The following is an 8,822-nucleotide window of genomic DNA, read 5'->3' on the forward strand; positions in this document are numbered from 1 at the left end:
CCTCGGTGTCCATGTTGAAAGGGGCTAATCACCCGAAACAGACAGCCACTTTGGACACCCAGTAGTAGGCCATTTGCAAAATGGAGCTAGCCGCATTGTCAGTATTAACAGGGTTATAAAGATGATAAAGCTACTGACTCCATTTTGAGGTCCATTAATGCCAAATGAGTGCAATCAAAATCAATTCTGTGTTTCTGTGTGCCATATACAGCTATTTCATGTCATGATGCAGGGAAACAGGCACATAGTACAGTTTCCACATCAATTCCCAGGCGGTAGAACTTTAAACAGCTATTTCTTTCTAGCTAACTAATGAACATATGCTCACATATGTGCAGGCTTCAAATACTTGCTAAATGTCATGACCATGTATAATGCACAGGGTTATCACCTCCATGCACTGCTCCTACAATATATGTTAAATCTGTCAGTTTGCAGTCTGGAGATCTAACAACTCTGCCTATCTGAGACCTGTCCAGCTGCGACGTGTAATTATTGTTTCAGTGTTTTTTTTATTTTAAATTGTATTTATTTTGGATTTTTTTTTAGAAAATGAATCGTTTTGGAAAAGGCCAAAGAGAGAGAAAGATGAAGTTGGACCAGATACTGTTGCCCTCTGCCAGGAGACCATTATCAGCTTCTTTCAATTAAGAGAGTGCCCTCTATCTGCATTTCACATTAAAATCCTTAATGATTCCTCTCCTTGCTTTCAAACAATTGACTTAAACTTCAATACCTCCAATAACCTCCCTGGTTAATTAATATTCACCATATAAAAAGAGGGAAATTACCAGAAATGTACAGGTCTATTACCTTGTCCTTTCATTATGTCTTGCTGCTAACCTATTCTTATCAGTGTGCCTTTTCTATGTGCCACAGTCTTTTATTCATGGTCCAAACTATTTACTCCAATGTGATGTTACCTTTGTGTCAGGAGGTTGTGAGGTTTGTGGTTGGGACAGTTCTGATGGAGCCCTCATGAACTGTGGAGGCAATCAGGTCAAAGATGCTGACATTCTTCAAGGACCTGCTGGTGACATGCTGTTTGCATGCCCAATTCCTACCTGGTCCAGACCAGAAGCTCCCTAGTCCAATTGTTAATTTTAAAACTGCGATTGGTGGATTTTTGGTATCCAAAGGTGTTGAGGGATATGAACCAAAGGCAAGTAGATGTGACTGAAATTTATGATACACCCGTCTTCACCCCAATTGAGGCCCATAAGTGGCCAATTATTGGCCACTTAGAGGCCGCTTCCCATCTAACCTCAAAAAAGGAGGTCAGGGACGGGAGTGAAGAGGTGAGGGTGGGGCTGGGGGAACAAAGCCTGGCAAATAAGCCTCCTTGGGCCTTTGGTGAGAGAGAGGAGGATGGAGGGGTGGGGGGGGCAAGGCCTCCATCACTGGCCCCCTTTTCATATCGCCACCCCCCCACCATGCCACCTGGATATTGTTTTGACCAATGTGTGTACTGAAGTTACAATAGTCATGATTTACATAGCTGGCTTATGGATAAAATTATCCTAATAGAGCTTATAAGATGGTAGCTTCAAATGATGATGTACACACTGCTGCTACTGTGCTTCGGTGTTGGAGGGAGTGAATGTTTGCAGATGGGATGCCAATCAAGCAGACTGCTTTGTCCTGGATGGTGTCAAGCTTCTTGAGTGTTGTGGGAGCGGCACTCATCCAGGCAAGTGGAGAGTATTCCATCACACTCCTGACCTGTTCCTTGTAGATGGCGGACAGGCTTTGGGGAGTCAGCAGGTGAACTGCTCGTCACATGATTCCTAGCCTTTGACCTGATGCCCTGGAATCAGACTTGCAGGCTTTTTCCCACTTGTCTTTAATTTAAAATATCCTCTTCAATAACCGGCTAGAAACTATTTAGCAAAGTTTCAATGAACTATCCTAAGAACAGCATCCAAAATGATGAAGAGTCTGATGAAGAGTTCGGATGAAGAGTCATTCAGACTGGAAACATTAACTGTATTCCTCTCCGCAGATGCTGTCAGACCTGCTGAGTTTTTCCAGGTATTTTTGTTTTTATTTTGGATTTCCAGCATCCGCAGCATTTTGCTTTTATCCAAAATGTCTTGCCATATTCCACATATGACCTTACATGCTGTGTTTTGAGACCCATGGAGCTTATATCCTATCAAGATTGAAGCTTGTCCCTAACTATGACCATCATACTTAACAGTGGTGGAAATCTAACTCACACCTGCTATCCAACTGTTTTCAAACAATTGGGTTTTGTTTCATTCAATCACTGAATGAAGGCAATGCCTTTCTTGACACAGAACAAATGTTTTCTTAGATGAATCAAGTTGCCCATTCCAAAAAGTGTAAGACAAGAATGCTCAGAGTCATGCTCCTACAACTCTTAGTCCTGAAGAAGATTGAAGAATGAAATGCAGGGAAAGGGGGCTAGAATGGACATCTCCAGTTGAGAATTAGCACTGGCATGGGCGTGATGAACTGAATGATTTTCTTCCAAAATTGAGGGAGGGAACGGGTGATAGGACTCATTTCACCGGCGACAGCTAATTAAATGATTACCATCCTATTAACTATGGTGGTCCACCCCCAAGATCTGCCACTCCAATCAAACAACCAACAGCTCAGAAGCCTCAGTGGTTTCACCACTAATAGTTGGCATTGCTGAGGATGTACCAGGAAGGTGAAGGTGCATCAATGGCTGTGTGTTTTCCAAGTGAGGTAAGTGGATTCTGGGGGTACTGGGGCCAGTCAGGATCCATTCAGAGGGATGGAATCTCTGAGCACAGGCTGCACTGTTGCCAGTGGGGTGGCAACACTGTAGCCTATAATTTACACAATCGCCCCCAACATCCCTGCTGCCGCGATTGGTAAAGAACCATAGCTCTGGTGATTGGCTGACCTGTGGAGGGGCATCACCTGCAGGATGACAAGTGTTAAAAAGATATCAGAGTATGTTTACAGTCTGTTTAACAAGTCTCACTCAGAGTCCAAAGTAGAAGGACCCACCTCAGAGCATGGTAGCAGCCGTGGAGACATCGAGGCAAAAAACACATTGGAGTTATCAAAGGAACCACAGAGTGAAGAAACCTTTGAAAGCAGCATGAAAAATTTGGCGGATGAAGGAGGAAAACTGGAGAGAGATAATGATGAGCATACCTACTGAGAAGACCCTGCCCTTACGCCACCCATTTGAATGCCTTGAGGGCCTGTAGAATGGCCAGCAGTGGAAGTTATGGAAATTCCATTTTCTCCAATACCGAGCAGTATCAAGTGTTCACAAAGGAAGACCAAATCTTCAGGTTAGCTCCTTTCTTTATGCAGAAGGTCCTGTAGCAGATGACATTCTCCTAAGGCAGGGGGTGCAGGAGTCCACCATGGACTTTTGAGTCCATTCTTAAAGCTTTTGACACATATTTTAGCCTGCCACAGCAACCAGTTATTGAGCATGTGGCTCATTAAGTGAGGCAGCTGAGCTTAGAGAATTTGACTGGGCTATAATTCAGCACATCTCTTAGATTTCACATGACTCCATTGACTGGGTAGGTCCATGGGCAGTGGCCCCATCCACAAGAAAGCCCGCCAAACTGGTACTATGATCCCAGCTGATGTTACAATTAGACATGCCTAATCCCAGGGTACAACCCAGCTTGATAGACCCTAACCTTTAATTACTTGTTTAGTTATGTGGAGAGTAGCTACTAAACAGAGTCACAGGAGTCAACTGATGAACTTTCAACAAACAAATGAAACATTTATTAAAAAGAAAAGATGAACTATATTACAATACTCCTTCACCTACAACTATACCCTTACAGATATATGCAGATTTGTAAGGATAACACAAGTTACAAAAGCTATCTTGTACTCTAATGTCCACAGTAAGTACACAGTCCATGTAAACCAATAGGTAACCTGTGGTCAGACACTCTGAAACCAAGTAACAGATGCCACCCCAGAAAGATGCTATAGATCTCTCCTCAACAGCACCCATCCCACACCCCAGACACTTATTACACCATAAGTCAACTGGTTTCACTGCACCTCGTCTTTCACATGATGGTTTCCAATCTCCACTCTCCAAGACCTTGCCTTTAAATCTTCTCCCAAACTGATGTTTTCCCTCAGGTGCCTTCCGCAAGGGTTCACCTCCAGGGTTTCAAACTCTGCTTCCGATATTCCTCTCTCCTGAGTCACCACAAGCATTCAAGCTTTCCTCCATGCACTCTATCTCACTGACTCAGCTGTCAACAGTACAGCACTGCTTCACATGCCCATAGCAAAAATTTACAGATCTTCAACTGTCTCTTTGGACCTTCTGACTTTTCCCAAACCTTTATCTGTCTAAGTTTGAAGTTTATAGCCTTTCTCTCACTCTTAACTTCACCTAACAGAACCTTTTCCAGGTTCCTGTCCTTCCTTTGATAAGGAGGTCTTTGTAGGTCTTTTTCCTCTCCACTCACCTGAATTTGGGGACCTTCTTCTTTAGCTTGGGACTTGCTATTTGCCCCTTTTGTTCCAGTCTCTCTCTGGCAGCTACTTTCAACCAACTTTATCTTGGAACTGTTTATCTGCCCCTTCTAGGTTGCTTCTGCCTGGCAGCTATCTTCTAACTGAACTCAAAACTGTTGTTTCTTTAGTTTTTCTGTGTGCCTGTGTGTGTGTGTGTGTGTGTGTGTGTGTGTGTGTGTGTGGGTCCTGCCTCTCTGGACCCCTGTTACTAGGCAATAGCACAGTTTTGTTTCTACTCTTATTTGCTTAACTTCTCTTTAGGAGTCATAAAACTCATTAGAAATGCAGGCACCTTTAAAAGTGAAACTAAAACTCAACTTGACCTTTTCTTAACACACAACTACAGAAATACAAATCAAACTTAAATGTTAAAGCCGGAACTCAGTCCTAACACCCACAAATACAAATATAACTTTCTTAAACTATCTCTATTTCCTAACACTGGACAAAAGGGCGCAAAAGCATGGTGACGTGAAAAGCAAAGATAGACGGGCACCCAGAATGCTTCAAGTGTGGCAAAACTGGGCATTTCAAGCATTATTGCAAATCCAGTAATTTTAATCAAAATTGAAGACCAGAAAAAATTTATGAAACACATTTCTTCCAAGAAATAGATAGTCAAGAAAAAGACAAAATTACAGAATTCCAAGGGGAAGTAGATAGTCTTAACCCAGACTATTAGTGAATTACAAGCTCAAGGCCTTGAATACATTTTAAAATTGATACTGGAGTTACTGCTAACACATTAGCAGATGATCTCGACTGGCTTCAGCCGATGACCTTTCATCTATCAGACATCAAATTACAAGGTCCAGGGGGCATAGACATTCCAATTAAAAGCAGGGTTATATCTCCTCTTAGCTACAAGCGGCAACAGATCATTGATTCTCTATATGTTCTTCATAATCACGAATCATCCTCTTCTGGTGATTTTGGCATGCTTCTGGGAATCCTGGGAAAATCAGATGAAGCTCACCATTTGAATGGCTCACAGTCTTTCATGCTACAATCTTCAACCTTTTATTTAGAAGCAGCTGAAATTCAGCCTTCAGAAGCTGAGGAAGTTTATACACTCAGCAGTTTTCCTTTCTTCCACAGAGACACCCACTAGACCCAGCACAGACATGGAAGTTATAAGTCTCTCAGTTTTTCATGAAGTAAGGCCAGAGGTGACACGACAGCAGACGGTGACCATCCCCATGAATTCCTGTTGGACCTGAATTGGCTCTTCCTAGAGAGTGATGAGGAAGAATCCCTTTCAGTACTGAATGATCTCTTAGAGATTGAGGTCTGGAGAATGATTCATCTTTCCCATTGATGGATGCACCTTATGAAGTCTGTTGTCTTTTTAGAAGAATCAGCTGTCTTTTTAGTGGCTGAAAGGCATTCAGATCTTAGTTCCACTGAATCAATATATTGCCTACTTTATATCCTGTTGTCCATGCAGAGCCTTACACAGAGGATGCTTTGCCTGTGTCCAAGTCAGAGTCCATTGAGGATCATACTATTCAAGAGCTGATACCTTCCCATATTTCAGTCCCAGCTGAAAGTCTCCTCTCCTCAAAGCAGAAACTGTGACAGAATCTTTAGCACTTTTGAAGCCACAGAATCCTGTACAGTAATATTGTCCCCGAATTGATTGTCTACAGGAAATTAATCTCATTACAGGAGATGAGGCTGTCTTGTCTCCATATCCTCAGTAGTTCTTCCCATTGTTCATATTGGAGCAACTCGTAAAGAGAAGAGTGTGGCTCCACCATTGTGTACAGACAGTCCTCATGAAATATCATTGGAAAATTATCTCTTCATATTTTCCTGAAAGGCTTACTGGAATTTTGCCATTTTTCCTTCATTGTCTAAGTTCATTGAAATCTCAGATCTTCAATGCCTTTTCCACTTTTAATGCAGCAGTGGATGATCCAACTGTGACAATCTTCCCTGAAGTTGAAGATTATTCCTCTTCTGAAGCTTTCTTCCCAGAGTCCTTCATGGGAGCAACAAGTTCTTCAGCGTGCCTTAGTTCTTCTGTCCTCATCTCAGAGGGTCCAACAGCCAATTCTGTTTAGCCTTCTCTTTTGGATCAGTTGTTCATTGAAAAGTCTTTGTTGCCCTTGCAGTTCAGTCATCATGCAACCTACACTCTGCTTTTCCAACAATGATGACACCAATGATGCTAATGTGTTGTCCTATGCTGCAGATGATGATATCCTACCAGATGCAGAAGAAAGCTCTCAAGTCTGCAAGATGTCTCCCCTAAGGGCCAAGAATACTATGGGAGATTGAATCCCCCAAGACTGTGACTTGGGGAGGGTAAGAGTGGGAGTTGATGTTGTCTAGAATCTGTAGTTGTAAAAAGGGAATTACTGAAATGTAATGTAAATAGTTAAGACATAGGCCTGGATTTTTCAGCCCCACTGTGGAGGGACCCGCAGGGGGGATGCAGCAGGTCAGCCAACAAAGTCCATTGAATTTCGGAAGACCCTGGTGACAGGAGGGGCTGGAAAATCTTGGCCATAGTTTCATGTTGTTCTTAAAAAGTGGGATAATATACTTGAGGGGAGGTGTAGTTTAAAGGGTTAACAGATGGGATGTATTAATGTATGATGTGGATGATGATGTACTACTGACATCAGTCAGTCATGTGTTAGACTCTCTTAAGAGAGAGATTAGAATCATGCCTGGGAGCTACGTGCCTACTCTGTAACCTGTTTGGATGCAATACAAATAAACAACTGTTTAGCAGATGCAAGAGTATGTCTACTGTCTGTCTGAAAACCAAGTCCCATGTCTAGAGTACAAGGTAGAAGGACTTATCTCAGAGCACTAATTATTTCCACAATTTTCTTTTTTTATTTCAGATTTCCAGCTTCAGCAGTATTTTGCTGTTGTCTGCTTCTGACAAAGTGATATTGTGCTTAATGTTCAAGATTGCCAGAAAGTCATCAAAATTAGTTTAGTCTAAGCTCTGTTTAATAATGTTGAATAACAAGTATTCAGTATATTTTAATGTCCAGTTACCTCAGCTTATTGATGAGAAGTTTGTATCTTTAGCAATGATTTCAGAATGTTAAGTAAACTTCTGTCGAAGGGTCATGAGGACTCAAAATGTCAACTCTTTTCTTCTCCGCAGATGCTGCCAGACCTGCTGAGTTTTTCCAGGTAATTCTGTTTTGTTTTGGATTTCCAGCATCCGCAGTTTTTTGTTTCTGTTTTTAAACTTTAGTTTGTTGTTTTACCTCCCACTGAGAAGCTTAAGTTTTTTGGTGCAAAGGTATATCTGTCATTTTAGTGTGCAGAATTTTCCCATTGGCCTGCGGGCACGCATGCATGTAAAATGACGTGCGGTGACTTCGGGCAAGCATTCCAACATCACCGTGCGCCATCGCAATATTTCGTTGAACGGGCAAGCGATGATCTCTGATGCGCACCCGCCATTAATTAACAGGCCGCTTAAGGCCCTTGAGGTGCCAATTGACGGCAATTGGTTGACGCCTGTGCAATCTTCGGGTTGGCGCACGGGTGCAACGGGCAAGTGGGTAGGACACATTTGTTTAAACCTCATCCATGGGTGGGATAAGAGGGCTCAGTGGGGTCGTGAGGGTGCTCTGTCAAATATTGATGTTTCAAAGCTGCTGATGCTTGCGTGTGTGATCCGCAATAATTCAAAACACATACCAGCTGCTTGGTCAGGACCCGCAACCTTCAGGTCAGCACTCTGCAGTGAGGAATCTTATTTGGGCCTGCATGTTTCAGGAAGCCTTCCCTTAGCCTGGGAATGGGAGCTGAACTCTCCACTGGAGAAAGGGAGGGCTAGAAGGGGGAGGAGAGCAGGCGTACACATTCAGCCTCCAGGGGAGCCACCTTTGGGAGGACAGGCGTAGGCACAAGGGGTGCAGGTCCAACAGGTAGTCTAAGGCAGAGGGGGCCGCAGAAGATGTCACTATCCTGCAGCCAGGGTATACAGGCAGCGAAGCAGCTACCTCACTATTTCTGAGGTGCAGTAACGAAGGAGGGTCCGTCTCTCAAGGGAGACAGTCAACTATATCTGTCAGGTGATTGGCCCTGAGATCTCCACTAACTGTGTGAGTGGCTCTAAGGGTCACAGCTGCCCTCAGCTTCTATGCCTCTGGCTCCTTCCAGGGGTCAGTGGATGATCTTTGCAGTGTCTCCCAATAAGCAGTCCATACTTGTGTCAAGCAGGTTACAGACACTCTGTTCAGACATGCGTTGACCTTCATCTTCTACCGTTGGGTAGACACAGACACAGAGAGCCAGAGGCTTTGCGGCGATTGCTGGCTTCCCCCACGTCCAGG

The sequence above is a fragment of the Carcharodon carcharias genome, chromosome 3 (assembly GCF_017639515.1).
Source record: "Carcharodon carcharias isolate sCarCar2 chromosome 3, sCarCar2.pri, whole genome shotgun sequence".
In the NCBI taxonomy this organism is placed as follows: Eukaryota; Metazoa; Chordata; class Chondrichthyes; order Lamniformes; family Lamnidae; genus Carcharodon; species Carcharodon carcharias.